The sequence below is a fragment of the Pteropus medius genome, unplaced genomic scaffold, assembly GCF_902729225.1.
Source record: "Pteropus medius unplaced genomic scaffold, Ma_sr-lr_union100, whole genome shotgun sequence".
In the NCBI taxonomy this organism is placed as follows: Eukaryota; Metazoa; Chordata; class Mammalia; order Chiroptera; family Pteropodidae; genus Pteropus; species Pteropus medius.
This window is the reverse complement of record NW_024356249.1, coordinates 4842150-4862537: the sequence shown is the minus strand read 5'-3', so window position 1 is coordinate 4862537 and position 20388 is coordinate 4842150. Positions and strand designations below refer to the sequence as shown.

Genomic DNA, 20388 nt, shown 5'->3' with positions numbered 1-20388 from the left:
GTAGACACAATCTCATCAAGTGAACGAGGTGGACATTATCAATGCTGACACGTATCAAAATCGTGTGCCATCTGAAAAAAAAAAAAACCCCACAAAAATAACAACAGCCTCACTTCTGTGACATTCCTGCCAAGGATGATTACGATGTAACTCGCCTTCAAGACCAGAGTCGGGTGATGACTAACCTGTTTGCAAATCCTCTCTGAACTTTGAGAATAAAATCTGTTTTTGGTACATTTTGTCTTCTCTACTGAGCCCTGGGCTCATATTTCTGGCTGCCTAGTAAACCTTTTCCCCAGATGTTTCATGGTAACCTCACACTAAATGTCAAAATCATTTTCTCTTATTTTCAAGCCTTTTCTCTTCCCAATTTCCCCATTTCTCTCTGACCTGGTTTGAAACCCCAACTTTCCATCCTCCTTCCTTATTCCTTTAATAACGCGTTAGTCTTCAACGGTTACAGTTATTTTCCATTCCCGGGGCTGGGGTTATTGGTACTCAGGCTCTAACCATCTCAATTCTGGACCACCCTAATTGCCTCTCCCTTAATTGGTCTCCCTCTCTCTATTTTCTCTCTCTTTATTCATCCTATTATTGTTGGCAGACTGGTCTTCCTAAAATATCCCCTTAATCATGTCGCATTGCTGCACCCAACCGTTCAATGATTCCCTAGTGATGAAAGAATGCCAGCCACCATCGTGCCCCAGCATCCACTGTCCTTCATTCTATGTCCCCGACCCGCCTTTCCAAGCTTACCTCACATTCAGGTAAGCTCAGTGCTACTGTTTATAGGTGTATAAAGTGAAAGAGCAACTCTATAGCAAATTTTATTTGATTATAACTTTGAACTGTTCACATTTAGGAGACATTTCTTGCCTTTGTAATGCATCTCTCTGCAAACAATCAACCTAGTTACCTTCTATCAACGGTTCGGTGTACTGATCCAAGCTACAGTGTACCTTGAAATTACCTGGTGCTGGGCACCAAGCTTGCCGGTGTTGTAACATAGGACAAACAACAACAATGACAACGGCCACAGCACAAACAAGTTCATGAAATATTTGTTGGCCACTTTTGTGCTGCAACTTAGGGAGTGAGCTGGTATTAGGCTAACCTTACTATGTCGTGGCCCAGGATCTTACTGATAACTGCCTTCATTAGCGCAGAATTTGAAGGAGAAAAGAAAAATCTAGGCTTCTAAAAGCATCCTCTGAGGGGGTGGGTTTATACTCTAATTTGGATGCTGCATTTTTCCATCTCCTTAGGAGGTCGCTAAGAGAAACACAAATAGGGGCCCTCACTTACCATCACGGGCAAATGAATCATGTTCTAATTGCAGATTATCAACAGAATGGCTACAAGTGTGTCGGAAAAGCCAAGAAAATTATTGCTATAGACGAACAAAAAGTTCTGATCTTTAGTGTTTATTTTTAGATAAACAAGAAGTCTATTTTGTGTTTGTGACCAATTTGGTGTCTGAAATATTTTAGGCACTCACATACTTTTCTATGTGTTAGAAATTACGCCAGACAATAAAATTCTCTAAGAAGATGTGTTTAAAATAAAGGAACATCTCAGGGAAGAATGCCAAAGCCTGTGTGATGAACTGCATCCTAACAAATGGCCAGTTATACTGATACCTAGAATGTATCGGGCTTACTATTACCATGAAATTTCTTTCTGGCTTGCAAATCAAGTTTGAATGTCTTCCAACAAACTTTAGGTCAAATGAGCAAGAAACGTCATGGGGAAGGTAGTTTAGAACTTTCATTTAGGAATAAAAAGCATTGCTCTTCACCGAGCTATGGAGTAGCAGCTTTAAGTTACTAGAGGTCTCAAGCAATTTATTCTGTTCTGTGCAATTTGGGAATTTATGGTTCTCAATTTCTCAGTCTGTGAAATAAGGTTATAAGAATAAGGGATAGTGTTGTGTTATAAGCTGCTATCTGTGTATATGTTATTCTTATTGTCTCTAGATGTTATTTTATAAAAAACCATTGTTATATTGGCTTACAAACTGATGACAGGAAGTCTTTTTCCCTGAATGGTTGGAGGTCTCACTGTAATTGTGCCAGTTGACCGTGGGGAAGGTTTCTTTCTAAGTGGGAAGGTCCTTTTAGGTGGAGGTCTTGAATGTGACTGGCATTGCAGAGAGGACTGGTACCATGCCAGAGTTTTTTCATACGGTTTAGTTCTTACCAACCCACTGAAATTTGTAACAAGATATTGAGAATGAGTTTGTCCTTTAGTGCTGGAATTACAGCAAAGGCATAAAGCTGAAGATAAGCACAGCCAAGTACTCCCCTTTCTGAAGTTACCAGTCACCACCATTGAGGCCTTTTAGATTTGTTTATTAAGAGATGGTTAAACCTGCCTCATTACCATACTCCTTTGTCCTCTCTCGCTCCTCTCCTCAGGAGAAAGGAGGGTGTCATTGCAGCCCAAGTAAGAGGTTTTCCCCTCTCTTCACCATGGACGTATCTCTCTTCCTCAAGAAGCCAAGTGAAGATCCTCCAGGGGGAATTGGTCATAGGGTTGGGGCATCTCGGGGGGGGACCTGGATCTTCTCCCTGAGGTACAGGTACCGAGCTCCAGGACCTGCAAGATCACTCTGTACTGACCTTGGAGTGGTGCCGAGTGAGGCAAGAAAGTTTTAGGTGGGCCTGACACATGCTTCCTCAAGTGTGTGGGACAGAGACTTGGCCACTAACTACTAGGCTAGAGATTTCTGAGTAGGGAAGCTTGTAGGAATAGCTGCCCCCAGCAGAGTAAGAAGAGGCCACAGTGTAAGGTGCTGATGAAGAACGCGATGGGGCCACACTCACTCTAGTACCCTGTGACTCTCTGAGGGCACAGAAGGGCCCACGCAGAGATGAGGGCAGAAGCAGGAGCATAGCACAGCTCAGGTGGCCTCTGGGCCAAGCAGGACATCACCCAACCCAGGGAAAGAGCTGGATGTATGTGCTGCGAATGGAACAGATGAGAGGTAGGAATGTTCCTTTTGCCTGGGAGTTCTCCGGGCTTGGGGGGCAAGGTAAAGTTGAGCATCGCCTCCCCCAAAACCATGCACACTGTCTATACAGAGACCAGGAAGCCCAGACATCTACCCTCAGGGTCATGATCTCTGCCTTCACTTATTTCTCCTCCATGCCCCGAGGGGGTTAGAGGAGCCAGACTTTGAAAAGAGAGAGGAGAGAGGTTATTACTGAGTCAAAATTCATTCTTCAATCCAAGAGCCAATGACTTTGGGTCAAGTTATCTTGAAGAAAGGGAGATAAATAATTTTCAATCGGCTAAGATATTAGAATGTTTAATAGGAGTACTATTAATAATCGAAAGTGACTGGTAAACTACAGAAGGTGCCAAGAGGTCATGGATAGAGAGTAGGACACGGTTATCTGACAAAGCATGATCGCAAGAAGGGTTTTTTAAAAATAATATTTTCGTTTTAATAACCTCATTAAGCTGAAACTCCTCCATGAACTGTCCACATTCAAAATGTCGAAATGTCCTTAGTAATATTTATAACCCGAATCCTGAATTTGGGACTTGCAGGGGCCGGGACAAAGGGAGAGCAGGAGCTTTCTATGTCAACTTTTCAGTGACAGTAGCTAGAGTGACATTGGGAGGCACAGAAGGAGATTGCAGCCCTTTCTTAGAACCCTATGCTCTGGGATGCCCGAGGCAGGGGGTAGGGGAGGAGCCGGTCTGAGAAAGAGGCCACCTGATCAGAGAAGGGGAGCTGGGGCAGGAAGGCAGGTTGAGTGACGCCAAACCTCTGAGGAGGGAGGGTCGTCCTGTTTAGCAGTGGAAGCCTTTGTTCTCACTTTCTGGAGTCTCTACTTGCTATTGGTGAGGATTGAGGGCAGACGTTTGGGGATGGGGGGAGAAGCTTCCTTCCCCTACCATTAGCTATTTAGAATCACAAAATTGTTCAAAATTGGAACTAGAAAGTATTAAGGAAGTCATCTGATACCCTCATTTTATATAATTCCCATTATGCTAGCACCTGATATGGGATGATGGCCCTGCTTTTACCTTCTTATGCAGGTGTTTCAGAGAGTCCCCGTACCCCGAAAAGCCAGAGTCTGACCAAGGCTCTCGTTAGTTGCCATGTAGTTCTTGTTATTTCACTCCTCTTACCCAGCTCCAGTCCCATTACCTAGCAGTATCCTGAGGTATCTCGAAAATCCATGGAGCACCACACCCCACTCTCCCGCCAGGCACCTTGACCCTGCTGTTGGGAGCTGCCGTCACTCCCGCTGTCTCTGAACAGGCATGGCCATTCCAGCCCAGGCCCAAGACCTTTCAAAGAGCCAAGACTTTTAAAAACTAGATCAATGTCATTGTGGCTGACTGTCTTTTATTCTCTTGGGATGTGTTCTCTCTCTCGATTATTTCCTCAATTATTTTGGGGCAAGTGCCCCATTAGTTGAGCAGTCATGCCCACACCTACCTGAACTTCATGGTAAACTCAGTTTAGGCTCAAGCTGGGCCGCCTTTCTTCAGACTACGAAGAAATGGAAATTAAGGACATGTGAATCTGGAGCCACATGACATGTGTGACGAGAACTAAAATGTCCAGTAAGCACGGCTACTATCTACGCTTAGAGGCACTGGGAGTAGTGAGAAGGAGGAAGAAGTGAGCCCACGTCTGCTTTCCGGAGCCTCGAGAAGATGGTGGTGGCCTGATGGCTGAGCGAGGCCACAAGATGAAACTTTGTCCATGTAAGGCCATATACTATCCTGCTTGATATTAGGTGACAGCTGAGATTCAACCTGACTAGTTTGCTTTTATGTTCCTATCAAAACTTTGAATTATTTTTATTTTATGACTATTCTTTTTTTCCTCAAATGTGAACATTTTCCATGGAAAATATGAAAATTATTTTTTTAATATTGAGCACATCTGGAGATTGATGATCTCAGATCCCTTCCATATGAAATTCAGCTGTGTTAAAGCGATCTTATTTACGGCCCAGGTCTAGATACCTGGTGGTGTCTGCGGATGATGGTTGTACGTTATGTTTTACGTAAAGCATTAAATACTGTTTACAACTCTGAACATTTAATTTTGATTGGACAGATTTACTGGTTCAGAGAAGGGTTTCCTGGAACTGTTGTGGATGATCGTGATTACTCTGTTTGCTCTAGAGCAAATTGGAAAATTGTTTTTGAATATCGTAATGAAATTCTTCTTTTCCCATGCACTCTTTGTATACTTAGGTAGGCGAGTTTCTTTCTTAAGACTGAAGGGCATTTTCTGTGAGGTGTGGATTCTGGGTGCTTAACAGTTGGTGAAATTCAAACTCAAATTTAGAAGAAACATTGTCCTCTTATTTGGTGAACATCCCTCTAGAATTGTTCTGGATTCTATTTTTGCTTCAATCCAAAGGTGGGATGTAATCAGTATCTCTTATCTTAGCCCCTTCAACTGTGATGAGAACAGGAACAAATATTTAAAGAATTCTTATTCTTGATGCAATGAGTTGGGGAGCATTCAGCGATCTCTAGTGCTTCCCCCCTCTGTAGGAGTGCACCCAACAGAGATGGCTGTTGAGCCCCTGGATCAAGCCGTAATCGAAGTACACAGGGTGGCTCATTTTATCTTCAGTTTTAATGGTAAAGGAGTGGGCAGAATAAGCAAATTATAAATAAAAAATCAAGAGCTTGAGCTTGGAAGTTGGTGAAAATAGAGTTTGACTCCCAGATTTTTCGGTTATTAGCAGCTTAATCTTTTGTATGTTTCTTGGCTTCTCTGAGCCCCAGTTTCTTCCTTGGTTAATTATTATTTGCCCTGTAGGATTGTTATGAGTCAGATGAACTGAAGAGTGAGTAGCACCCAGCCCCATGAATGACATATATTAGCTCATTAATGAACATTTGCTGGCTTGAGCACCAAGCATCTATTCTTTTGGCAACAGTACCTAATTTTCCATTTTGGAAACCATTTCTCTCCTGCTTCAGAGAAAGTGCTGCTAGCAAGCTGATTCTATGACCCACTTCAGGTGTATAATGCATAACTCAAAACTGGATGAGCAGCTTAAATTTGCCCCAGGCTGTAGAGACTACTTCAGGGAATGAAATAAGTTAGTCCAATCGAAGCACAATCCAATGTGGGGAGCTAATAGGAAGAGATATCTTTTCCCCTTCTGAACTCGAATACAGAGAAGAATGAAGCTGTTCACAGCCGTTTTGCTCCCAGTGAGCCTCAGAACTAAGCCAATATATGGTAGACAGCAAAGCCAAGAGATATAATTTAAGACAAAATTAGAATTACTGATCCCCAAATGTTTCAGCTAAATTAACCACTACTTACTCATTTTTTACTTAAGTGATTTACTTGCAATCAAACGAGTCTCAATACACAACAAGGTATGTCATAAATTTTACCAATTCCCCACCCCTGCACCTGCTAACTCCTTCCAGGAGAATCCTGCAGAGGAAGGATGAAAGCCATTGTGTCTTCTTCCAGAATTCCTACAGGAGGCAGGTAACTAAAGGAAGTGCTTTCCAGGCTCCGCAATTTCATATACATAAACAACTTCCAAAATATATTTTTATTAAAAAAATAAAAATCATAAAGCACCAACAACCACCATGTACTCTCACTATTTTCTCATAAAAGAAAGGGCTTTTTCAATATTCTAAAATAAGAAGTACAGAATATAATAAAGGATAATATTTTAAATGTAATAAATCTAGCTTTAAGAAAAATACACTGCTGCTATGTCCTCGTTTCTTTCATTTCCCGCAGAGTAGTGAAAATGTCAGTGGTTTTATAAAGTTCTAAGTCTGAAATAAAACTTCCTGGAATCAAATTCTGGCTCTACCACTCACTCACTAGCTCTTCCTTAATTATTCTGAGCTTCAGTTTCTTCCTGAGAAATAGAAATAATAATGGTCTCTGTCTCAAGAGGTTTTGGTAAGGATTAAGGGAATTAACGTATGTCGTTTGTGGAATAGCGCCTGGTCCACAGTGAGTACTCAATAGATATTGTTGTTATTGTTGTTGTTGTTGTTATTTACATCCTTATTATCATTACTAACCAACATTCAGTATAAAGGTCTGAGACAGACATCAGATTCTAATTTCAGACTCGACACTAATTCTGCGACCTTGGGCAGGTCAGTTCAGCAACCAGTTTCAGAATGTTTATGGATGGAATGCAGGAATTTGGTTAGATAATCTCCAGAGCGCCATAAACTCTAACACTCTGTGAACGCAGGAAACCACGCACATTTTCCCGTTCTGCTCTTCTCCTGGGGACCGAAGCGCCATCACTGGTCACCCAGCACTCACACAGGACGGATAGGCTCACAGCCAGGAGACCAGCAATCCATCCTGCCCCAGGGTTCTCGTCAAATGGCTGCTTTTCTTTTTGGATGGCAGGGTGATAAGGAAGAGAAAAAGCCTGTTGGAAGAGTGAGAGGAGAGATTCAGGGTTAGAAGTTTCCAAATATGAAGTTGGGACAATTTGAAAAATGACATTCATAGCGGGCAACAGTTTTGGGGGACATTGTTATTACTTGTGACCTCTCCACTGCCCTCTACCGGCAAAGCCTAATGGCTGCTGAGACGTTCTCCGCCTCGCGTGTCCCGTCTGTCTGGGAAGGCAATCAATTCCCATCTTCCGTGGGAAAGTAAAGATGAAGCGGCGAAATGTGGGTGTTTGATGATTAACTTTGCAAGGGTAAAAAGGGGCTTAGGAGACTCAAACAGAGGTTAAAGGCTCTATTCAGCTGGCAGCAGGAGGCATCTCGCGGTTGGACAACGTCCTTAGCAGAAGCAGGGTGGGAGTTTCCATAGGGCCAGAAGAGGCAGGTATGTGATTGTGGTCTTGTCTCAGGTTGCGGTTTCCTTTCGCTGAAACTGCTACAAAACCTGTGGTTGGAACTGTGGGAGAAGATTTCGTGTCTTCGTGACTCTTTCTTGGAATCATGAGCTCAGTCTCATGGTAGCGGCTGCCAGAACTGTTCTTTAGAGTGCTCTCTGCCTTGGGGATTGTCTGCTCACCATCTAATGCCACTTAAGGTGGAAGGGGGAGATAGAAAAGAAAAACAAAAAGGGAGAGAGGAAAAGAAGAGAGAAAATAAAAAAGGAAAGGGGGCTAAAGTCAAAGCAGGCGAGTGGGGCCCAATTTAATACTTTTCAAACTTAAAAAGGAAACATTCTCCAGCCTTAAGAATTTTTCTTAACTTTATTGCACAGGAGCTTTAAAATGTATTTTTTCCTTTGGACCTATTCTTATTTCACAAACAGTCCAGTAAGGATTTTAAAAATTCCATTAAGAGAGGAAGAGAGCTAAATTACACAGAGGTGTGTCTTATTATTCTTTAAACTGTATTTATATTTATAAACAAATACTTCCTCATGTATTTTTCATAGTAAGAAAATGTAAAAAAAAAAGGGGGGGCAAGAGGGAAGGAGGAATATTTAATATAAGAATGAAAAAGAAAACGAAGTTTGTATCTTACGATAACTCAGTTCATCCTCCTTTGGGTCAGTTATATGTTTTTATGCTAAGTGTCAAATAGGAGAGGACAAGATAGGAAGCAATAAAGAATTTCAAGAACTTCGAGTTCTGGGAATTTGTAACATTGACACGAGCTCTAAAATTTTTTTTATATTGACATCGTTTTTGCAGTTTATGAAGCTAACGAATTTCCATTAAACACTGGTGGGGAGCAATTTGGAGTACATCGAAGAGTAGAGAGATTCTAGTACTAAGATGAATGTAACATTTTGCTGACGGTGTGCTTTATGTTTATGGGTGAAATCCACATTTACAAACCTACCCTGCTCCTGGCTCCAAACTGCTTTATTATTCTCTTTTAAGATGTACACTCACTGTGTTGCGTACATAAGGAATAAATCGATGCTTTCTTGAGAAATCAACTCTATGGGTATATCTTAATGAAAATGGATTGAACTGGAATTTCGAACCCATACTTTAAAACCCAAGTGATGATAATCCAGCAGATCTCAAACTGGAGGCAGAGCATAGAGGAGGGTGCTGAGGTGTTCAGGAGGAAATAGCCCATAAGACTAACTTCTGCTTTAGTCCAGGACTTAACCCTGAATAGGAATGTGTTCTAGACTGAATGCTTGTGTCTCACCCCCAACCCCCTTCAGATTCACATGTTGAAATCCTAATCCCCAGTGTGATGGTATTAATAGGTGGGGTTGGGGGGAGGTAGTTAGGTCATGAAGATGGAGCTCCCATGAATGAGATTAGTGCCCTTATGAAAGACACCCAGAGAACTTCCTGTGAACCAGGAAAGGGGCCTTCCCCAGTCACCAAACCTGCCAAGGCCTTGATCTTGGACTCCCCAGCCTCCAGAACTGTGAGAAATAAATGTTTGTTCTCTAAGCCACCTCGTCTATGGTATTTTTGTTATAACAGTCCAAATGAAGAGAGACAGAATGGAAAAGAGTCACATCTAGCACAAGCTTATTCTTGGCGCACTTCTTTTTGTGTCCCTGAATCTCCCATGTTCTTATTTCTCTCTGCCCTGCTTTCGCTTTTTTCACGTTTATCACCCATCTGAGATTCCACAACCATCCCACCCGACCCCTATTTTCTCTATCTCTCCCTCTTCTTCTCTCTCTAATTTTCTCTCTCTCTTCCTCCTTCCCTCTCTCCTTACCTCTCTCTAGTTATAAATGTCAAGCTTCCTCAGAACTAGCAGTCATAACAGGAAACATCTTGTAATCAGATACAAGTTTGGCAGCATGAAGAACCTTACCTGTTTACTAGCTTTGGTGTTCACATTTCAAATCAATTAAATCCATCCAACATTTTTGAGAACTCTAGATGCGTAGATACTGGGAATAGCAAGGTAAAAGACGTGGTCTCTGTCCTCCAAAAGCACAAAGTTAATCATGTTTGGGGCCCGTTCTTATTACCTAGAACATGACCTCTGAACAGAATGACTTCTGCATATACTTTGGTTTGTTGGACAGATTGAATCTACTTTTAAGAATATCATTGATGATCATTGTTACTTTGTAAAATTTATTGAGGGAAAAAGACTGAATATTTTGGTTACTTTTTGCTGACAGAAAATGGAATTATATTAGAAACACAGCTGTAGAAAAAGAAGTCTTAAAGAAGTTGAGGGCTGAAAATATAGAAATCAGAGGATCAGTGAGCTGCCATTAGGATGGTGTGGTGCTTTGAGCATTGTGGCTATTTAAACACACAGGACCTCCCCTAAAAGACCCCCATGTGCTAATGGGAAACAAGAAAGAAGGGAAGAAATGATGCCTTGCCTTTCACAGATTTAATTCTCCACAAGGAAATAAAAAATGGATTTTGTTCCAAAGACTTGATATGTGGCTAATTCAAGCCTATACTATTTTTCCCTTGTTCTGAAAAATGGGCTTATTCACAATACGAATCTCATTCCAATAAATATTGAGCCGGGTTATACCAAATGCAAATGTGTGAATCTCATACTCTTATGCAGTAATTTAACTGAACTTCAGTTATCCAGGGATGAAAACGATTCATTTTGCAAAATCTATTGAGTTTTTATGTTTTGCCTTTTATGTAATGACTTTATTCATAATGATTAAGATACTTAGATAAAAAGAAAACCATTCAGTCAAATGAAGCAACTTCAAAATTCTGCAAAATTGACAATGTCAAGGTGGTAGATTAAACGTTCAACTTTTAATTTAGATGTTGGTATGTTGCTAATCTTAACATCAGATATCTGGGTTTGAAATCTGGCTCCTCCGCTTCTGACGTTATTCTGAAGAGTTTTTAACCCCTCCATACCTTATTTCTGTAAAATGGAGGTAAAGATAGTACTAATTTCATAGGATTGTTGTGAGGATTAAATGAGTTTCTTAAATAAAACATTTAGAGGAGCACCTGGCACGGAGTATCCCTCTGTAAGTGTGTCATCACGACCATCATCATTATCTCATCATCATCATCATCATCATCATCATCATCACCATAATCCTGTCCTGACAGATTGATTGATTCAGCATCGAACTTTTTTTTTTCAATGATGAGGACTAAATTTGCATTATTTATCTTTCACAGAAGTTCAGCTAAAATCGCCTGTGATTAGACAATTACAGCCTGTGAACACAGTCGTTGTACAAATGCACCTCATGCTGCCCGTCATTTAATGTGTTCCCTTTACTCACTATTTCACAACCATTTAATTCACAGATGACTTAAATGAGTAAAAGAACTTTAGCTCTTCCATCTCCTTATTTGCTCAGGGTTGAAGCATATAATAGTTTTCTTTTAAAAAGAGAAATTGGAAAAAGGGTTTATTTTAAATATATTCACTCTGTTCTATCTTTCTGTCTTTACAGAGAATAAAAATAAACCCCCCAGTGAGTGGGACAGAAGGAAGCCTCACTCTGACTCCCTTCTAGTGCCTCTTCATGGCCAGACTCCAGAGCCAGAGATGTATAAATTCAATCCAGAAGAAATGGCTTTGGGGTTGGCCTCAGGAAAGGCAAAAACAATTGGATTTATTTAATAGGGATTAAAGACCACAGTACTCAAGTATATACATAATGAATATATAGAGAATACTGAGCCCATTTATTTATCTACTGAAAACAAAATATATATATATATTTGTTGGGTCGTCAGGAATAAAATTTTATGGAGCTGGTATGAGGCGAGCAAATCTAGAAGGGGCTTCCTTGGGCCAAGGGATTTGACCTCTTGTGGATATAGTTTGTGTTTCTTATTTCCCCTTGTTAATATAGGACCTCTATCTAAAATGTCTTCCTTATCCACTACCCTCACTGCTAACACCCATCGTCTGGCTTATCTCATGTTTGCTTATTAATAACCTACTGTGTGTGATCTGTGATTCCCTTCCTCTCACCTTGGCCCTGTGGGTGAAAACCATTGACAGAGTTTCACTGTTTTTAAAACTGCCGTTCATGAATAGCTTTCATCTGCAAAGCCTCTGTTTGAGCTGTCATTGACTTGCAGTGACTCCACTAGGGATGCACGGGAGGCCCCCCACAGGCCAAAGTGCACGAGTATTTTCTGGGGCCTCAACAAACCCAAACCAAGCTGGCTTTGTGCAAGAGTGGATCTTGCCTCCTTTACTGTTATGTTTTTCACTTGAGTCTCAAAGCAGAACTATTTTTCACCCAATGTCTTATAGAAACATTAGTGAGCTATACTTTTATTTTATTTTATTATTTTGCCCTGTAGCCCCACCTGTTTCCTAGAATGCAGAGCACACATCTATGAGAAATGAACTAGAAGGCAACTCTGAGCCATAGACACCATACTGAAGTCAGGTGGCATTTCCTCTCCATGCCCGAGGCCCTGCTATTGGCCCATGTCTCTGGGTCTGACATCTTGCGATGAGTTCTGCTCAGGCTTCTGACAAGTCATCCATCAGCGTCCAGTCATATGTAGGGGAAGGCGTAGCCTGGGCTCAGGCTGGACTTACACCTTTAAGGTTTTGATGAAACTCAATAGAGCTTCTACAGCTTCTTGCTCTTCAGGATGATTGTGAGTTGGGGGAAAGACCAAGACTTTAAAATATCATGAAAGCCTGGTAGCCAAGGAAATTGAAATTACATCAACACATTAGCAATGTTAGGCTCTAGTACACACATTCATATACACACACATTTAAAAGTTAGGAAGGAAATGTACTAAATTATAACAGTAATTTTTTTCTAGGGTTATAGGATCATGGCTGATTTTTATTTTCTTTTTAATGTTGTCACGTTTTTCATTTATGTTTATGATTAGCATGCACATTTTTAATATTCACAAAAATATTAACTTTATTTTTAAGTAGAATAAATATGTAATTTAAGACTAGCCAGTAAATGAGAGAGGTAGAACTGAGAGATGATGATGACAATGTAATACAAAGACTATGTCCAAAATTACTTAATATTTTTACATTAATTCCTTGGTCTGTTTTCAATCACATTAAGAAAACTAAGGCAGCTTAGCAGGCCCAATATGAACAGTTATGTTTCAATCTCATTGGAGGAATTTGTATTGGGTATAGTATTGGCAAGGCCTCGGAACATCCAGGCAAAGGTGAAAAATAGTCAGTCATCCAACATTTACGTTCATGTGTATAGCCCACACATCAAGGTGATTTCAGCTTCGGGTTTCTGTTCAGGTGCTTTGACATTGTACACGCAGAATGCTAATGAGAGGGCTTTAAAGGAAATAATATGGTACGTGAATAAAACCACATCTTTTTTCCTCTCAATTATTAGAGCTAAGCAGCTGTCTTTAGGGAGATATCTAGGAAAGAAACAGGAACATTCTCTTTCCCACAGAATTCTGTTTAAAGAATAAATACTTGATTTAGGACAAAGCGGTTCAACTAAAATAGGATCGAACTTGCCTAGAGCTAAGTGTTTATTGCATGTAAGTCCTTAAAGTAATACTATATGCAAATAAACCCACTAAGAGTTTGCACTCCTAGTCTCATAAAATCAGTGAAGAGATAACTTAAAATCAACCAGAAATGAAAATGTTATCTTGTCTCAAAAGTAAACTCTTTTTCAGGGCAAAGTCCCCTCAGGCAGGTTAATCTTCCTTAAACATAGTTCCCAACACACTTCCTTGTTCTGATCATACTTCCTTGTTCTGATCACACTTCCTTGTTCTAAAACTTTCAATGACTCTTGCTGAATTATTGTTATGATTTTTTTAGGACAAAGAATTTTTGTTTAAACAAAATCATAGTAGAAAGTGATAGAAAAACCAAATATTGCAGCAAAATGTTGACTGCAAGTGTTTCTACATTTTAAGAATTGTGTCAGAATTCATCTTAGAAGAAGGGATATCCCTTTGTTTGAGAAAACAATAAGTTATGTGGAGGCCAGGCCTGTGCATGGTCTCAAGGGAGGGGATGAGGACAGAGAGGAGCCTTATGAAGCAAAGGGTAGTTTCTTCGGTTTGATTCTTCTGGTGGCGGATGTGGAAATGGATAGGCTAAGGCCTGGAGGTTTCTGAGGCCAGCACCCTGCCTGCTTCTGGAAGCGGTAATATTGCCTTTGAGTTTATTTTCCTTTTCTGCATTATCATTCCCTTAAGATATCTTTGGATTCGGTAAAGCTGATTATTATAATAGTCTAATACCAGTCTCCTTTGCAAGCTGCCTTGGGGAATGCAGGCAGCTGCTGACTGTGTCTACCCCTGCTCTCATAGATGGCCACTTACAAAGAGGATGACTCATGGAGAAGCAGGTGAGAGACATTCAGGAGCCATCAGGGAGAAAGAAGAACCATTTGGATTTAGAGAAGAAAAGAATCAACTAAGACCTCTCGGTACATCCAGGGAGTCCCCAGAAACATTTAGAAAGTGACTGGATTTCCTAGCGATAAGATGGACGTTGGGCTCATTTTATTTGAATGTTAAGAAAAGAGCACACTTGAAAACCACATGGTATCACTCATATGTGGCATATAAATCGAAAAGCAACAAACAAACATGACAAAGAAACAGAGACTCATGGACATGGACAGTGGACTAGTGGTTACCAGAGGAAAGGGGTGGGGGTAGATAGAGGTAAAAGGGGTCAGATATGTGGGGACAGTTAGAAATCTAACTCTGGGTGGTGAACACACAATGTAATATATATATATATATATGACATATTGTTGAATCGTACACTTAAAACTTACTGGATTTTGTTGATCAATGTCGCCCCCAATAATTTTTAATAAAACAAGAACATACATGAAAGACTAGATAATTTAAAAGCACTCAGATTCTATACAAAATGGATAACACTGGAGATGCTCTGTTCAAAAGAGTTCTCCAGACCAAAGACTTAGTTAGCACCGTTCCTGACATACTGCTGGTGATCAATAGAGGTTGGCCGAATGAGTGATTAAGCAAATGAATGACCAGTAACCAACACACACGTCCTCTGTTTAAAGGTGATGGCTAAAAGAGGTGTTGTCAGAGTCTAAATAGCTGACCGAAAAATGAAATATTTAGACAATTGTGCCATAAGACCAGTTGTTTGAGTAAAAAAAAAAAATCATTTTTTCCCAGATAATTCTAGAACAATTGTTCTATTTTGAGATTATGAAAATAAGCTGGTTATATTATCTAGAAAAATGATCAATTGATAATCTGGATAGTTTTCTCTGTACCATATAAATAGAATTTAAATATTTATCATCTCATTTTTTAATTTGCTGAGAAAATGAGTTGGCTGCTTCAGTATGTGTGACAGAATAAATAAAGCTCACTCATTTTATAAAAACATGATTTCTTTAGACATATTACCTATTAAATCTTCATGCTTTGAAAGATTATAAAAGATTATAATCTTTCAAAGCATGAAGATTTAATAGGTAATATGTCATGTATTTATTATATAGGAACCTACATATTATATACATATTATATATGTATTTATTATATAGGTAATATGTATGTATTTGTTATATAGGAACAAAAGAATAAGACTGGAATGGGTAAGTATAGCGTACATATAAAAAGTTCGAAGATAGAATTGTGTGGGTGAGGCAGACAGAGCTGCTTTTCTCTCCATTTTAGGATAAGCAAAGGAAGGCCTTGCTTTAATGAAAATTCATGAGCTTTAGTTTTTTGTAAGAGAAATAATAATGAGTCCTGCAGGATATAGGATAGGCACTGCCAACTCGAGACCCCTAAATGTAGCACTGTTTGGCAGGAAGGCCGTAATGACAGGATTGGATTGATCTGTTGGACCTTGGGCAGTGTTTTGATGGTTTTTTGCCATTGTCCCTATGGTATTAACTTAGTGGAGAAGAAAAGAAAGAATTGGTTCTTCGATCAGACATTTATCAAGACTCTAAATGTCCTTCCCTCCAAATCTAAGGCTTAAAACTTTTATCGACAACCTACTATATGCCAGGCATTGTGCTGAGAATATGAATGGGACACAACAGTAAACAAAGTGCATAGCCTCTGCCTTCATGGAGGCCGGGCCAGAGGGATACGAGCAGCACATAAATCGTAACTACGTGATGCTCTAAGAATGTATCGTGGGTAGAAGTTGGAGTTGCTGTGGGTGTGGATGACAACTGATGGTAAGGGAAGTCATTTTGGAAGACATGACAACTGACTTGAGATCATTAAGGACAACTGCCTTTATTTTAAAGAATTTACCATATGACTCAGCAATCCTGCTCTGAATAAATATCCAAAGGAAATGAAACAGGATATTAAAGGGGATATCTGCACTCTCATGTTCATTGCAGCATTAGTTACAATAGCCAAGATATGGAGACAACCTAAATGTCCATTGACAGTTGAGTGGATAAAGAAGATGTGGTATATTTACACAGTGGAATTTTATTCAGCCACCAGGAAGAAGGAAATCCTGCCATTTGTGGCAACATGGATGAAACTTGAACACATTATACTCAATGAAATAAGTTAGAGAGAGACAAATACTGCATGGTATTGCTTGTATGTGGAAAAAAAAAACCTTTAAAAAACTAAACATAAAAACAGAGAGTAGAAAAGTAGTTGTCAGAGGCTAGGAAATGGGGGAAATAGGGTACAAACCTTCAGTTACAAGATGAATAAGGTCTGAGGATCTGATATAAAACATAATGACACTAGTTGATAACCCCATATTCTATAATTGAAATTTGCTAAGAGAGAAGAACTTAAATGTTCTTACTAAAAAAAAAAGAGAGAGAGAGATAAATACGTAAGGTGATAGATGTATTAACTAGATGGTGGGAATCTTTCACAAATTATATGTACATCAATTCATCTTTCACAAAGTATATGTACATCAATTCATCGCAATGTACATCAATTCATCACAATGTACATCAATTCATCACAATATTATACTTTTATATGTCAATTTTATCCCAATAAACCTGGAAAAAAAAAACCACCTTGATTTTCTTGGTTCAAAGAAAAGATTTTATTACCTCTTAATATCCTCCCAGTAACCTAAGAGATTAAACGCACCCTTCATTGATAGGAATACTGAAGTCTCCACAGTATAACTGATTAAGATCAAAGAAATAAGTGGTTTATCTGCTATGAAAATCCCACTCTCTAGATTCATAGTCTCCTTAATCTCACCAGAGGAAGCAGCTGACATTAAAATTCCAGGTGGACACATTCCAGGGATGTGGTACTTGTAAGTCTACATCAGAATTCTTTCCAGAAAAAAAAAATAAAATCAATTTTAATTTTCACATTAATAGCCCTTGAATTTATACAGATGAGGATGAGTTTCTCTTTATAAATTATTTCTTGGTAGACAGAGCATATAGTAGCCCCTACTGTTTTTTAAACTCCACGCTGACTTTTTTCCCTAAAGTCTATGATTGATTTAAAGCAGACTGACAGCGGCGGTAATGACTCTGAGATCTTTATCATCCCTTTCTGGTGTTTTCATTCTCTTCCTGAGTGCCATTCTCATTTTGTGCTGAGATATTTTAATGAGTTTCTGAATGACTGTTTTCCACTTTTCCTAATATCCCTGCTCGGGTCACTAAATTAGAGGAAAGTATTTCAGCAAGTAGAGACGGAAACAAAAAGTATCATTAGCGGGGGACTGCTGAAGTCACAGCTATTAGGAATGTGAAATGTCTCTTGACTAGATGTGAGGAAAACACTGCCAGATGGAAGGGTTAATTACTAGACGTCGGCTTCAAAAGAAGACAGGGCAACTTCTAAGATCCATTTGTCAGCAGCGGGAAAGAACACATTTCTTCTCCTGTCGCATTGAGCAGTGACGAAATGCCCTCTCCGGGAACGCATAGGGTGGGACAGACAGTTGCACAGACCTGTATTTCCTAACTCTTCCGTGGGGTTTCATCCACCATAGACTAGAAATCTGGCTTCTAGATGCCAGAGAATTTTCACATTTAGAACAAGGGGAACTAATGAGCTGCAAATTCTTGTAACTTGGTATGTTTTAGAGTGCTTTCTCAAGTTTCTCTTTTCCTGTGCCCACTCATAAAACATCTGAATTTGTTCCCACCCGAGGAGTTAATCTAGATGAAAACCTTGGTCTTTTCTGAGTGTACAACATCGATCTGAAAAAGTATGTATGATCACAAAAAGATACCAAATTCTATAGTTTTGAGATTTTTTTTTTTTAAATAAATTTCCATGACAGGAATTGGGTTCTGGAGCAGTGAGATTGTTCTTGCCATGGAAATCACAGATGCCATTAAGAAACCAACTTGTGTTGCCCTCATATTGGTTCTCCGTGGGACTGGTGTTGTGTATTCATTAGGTTCACCAAATTGTTTTGTTCAGTGGTTCAAAGTTAAGGCCTATCTATATGGCGTAGTAGGCATTCAATAGGTGTTTACATTAATTAAATTCTATTGTTTTGGAAATCCTGTTGCAGGAAGTGACAGAAGAAATTGGATGCTCAGACAACTTTGTTAGAGGAAGGAGAATTTATTAACCAGAGGAGAGCGTGGGGCATTCAGCAGACCCAAAGCACGATCTCCCCTTGGTTAGATTTCCAATTTTTTTTTTTTAGGCGAGGCAACTCTTGGTTGACCTCAGATTGCCAGGATCTTGTCAGCTTACAATCCCTTATTTTTATTTTTTACGCCTGTAGCATCTGGTCTTCCTAGCTGGTCTCCCATCCAAGTACTAACCAAGCCCGACCCTGCTTAGCTTCCGAGAACAGACGGGATTGGGCTTGTTCAGGGTGACATGGCCATAGACTCCCTTGGTTATATACCCTTGCAGTGTCCATGCAAGGGGCACGTGATTCCTTTGTCTGAGGTTTCACATGTGCTTCATGACTCAGGATGGGGAGGGGGAGCTTCGGGTAGGGGGCTGCAAGGGGGGAAGAATTTCCAGACCACTGGTCTTATCTATTTACAGGTCACTGTGCCTTGTAGAACTTGTGACCTTGGCATTATCAACACTGTTATAGGATTCTCAGAGAGATGGGACATTGAGGCTATAAGCAGAAAGTAGCACTTATTGATGCCGGCACCTTCTCAGCGGATTCCTATCCAAAGGCTGATCTCTAATTGTAATATAACAAGGAGTTCTACACAGTCTTGTTATTCCCACACAGCTACAGAGATAGAACATTAGTTGGATAGCAAGCTATGAATCAACAGATGTGAGTCGGAGAGTCCTTGAGGTGGGGGAGATAGTTATGGCAAAACATGTTAGCTGGAGAGCACTGGGCAGCATGAGGGGAGAGAGCAGTTTTAATCGGCTGAGTCAGTCATTTCTGCAAGCCCTTTCCTTTGTACTTTTTCAGATACCTCCTCTCCTTTCTCAGTCCCTAAACAGAACTGTGAATCAAGACTAAAAGAGGAAGGGCTCTTGTATTTGCCCGTAAAGCTTTTTCTCTGACAATGGAAGGAAATGGCTTCCTTCCCAATTTAAGAAATGTCAAAATTGATTGATGATGGAAAAAGAGAAACTCCAATGAAACCTACAAATTTACAAGTAGGTAGCCACCCACTCACAGTATAAAATGAACTCTATTTAAAGTCTATGTATAGCTTCGGTTTATTTCCACGTTCCTGTATGGGAGAGACTATTCTTGTTGTATGTGTAAAAACCGGTTGTTGCATTTAGATGTGAATTTTGCCAAAAATGCAGTACTAGGCATTGACAACTGCAGATGCTTGGAAAAAAAGTAATTAGAAAATGTAGAAATGAGGCCAGTGTTGTAAAGGGGTAAGCTTGGATGTCCAGCTGGAAGAATCAAGGTATTTGAGACAAATCCAATGTTAATTATAGGGATCTGTATCTCCACAGGTCAAACAAGAGACCAGTGAGTTCATTACCAAGACTCCTGGTTCTGGGCTAAATGATTACTTTCAATCTTCTATTTAGTAGCATTTTTTTTTTTTCAGTTTAGAAAATGAAAACATTCGTGACAATGTCCAATATGGCCTAAAAATGCTTTCATAAAGTAATTCCACTGTCATGAGATGTTTGTTTGTCTCTTTGCTAGACTGCAAGTCATTGAAGGCAAGAAGTTTGTGTCTCTTTCATTCGTCTCTGCATCCTCAGAGCCTAGCACAGTGTATGTGGTAGCATTAAAAATTGTGCATATCTGTTAATGTCATTATATTGTTAGTTACGAGTAAACCCACACAAAATAGAATACTTGCCTTTCAATACAATTACTTGCTGCATTTTACAATGTGATTTTGTTATGTCCATGTTCAACCTTTTATTCATAATAGAAGTTATTTCAGCCTTTAAAATAGAAGTCCAAGAAAAATATGGTGAATACTCTTGCTGGGACACTTTAATTCTGTGCCTGGAAAAAAGTCGATTTAAGTGATGTGGCATCTATACTGGTGTCAATTCTTATTTGAATCATTGGCAGTATGACTTGTTCTCCATTAGAGAAGATCCTTATGCTACAGTAATACATACATAAAAGTAT

The 20388-nt window shown here is 39.7% G+C and overlaps 1 pseudogene; it reads right to left on the bottom strand.

Annotated features, from left to right (window-relative positions):
* Window positions 1-18570: 18570 nt before the first annotated feature.
* On the bottom strand, window positions 18571-18689 carry LOC120601348 (uncharacterized; annotated as a pseudogene).
* Window positions 18690-20388: the final 1699 nt, after the last annotated feature.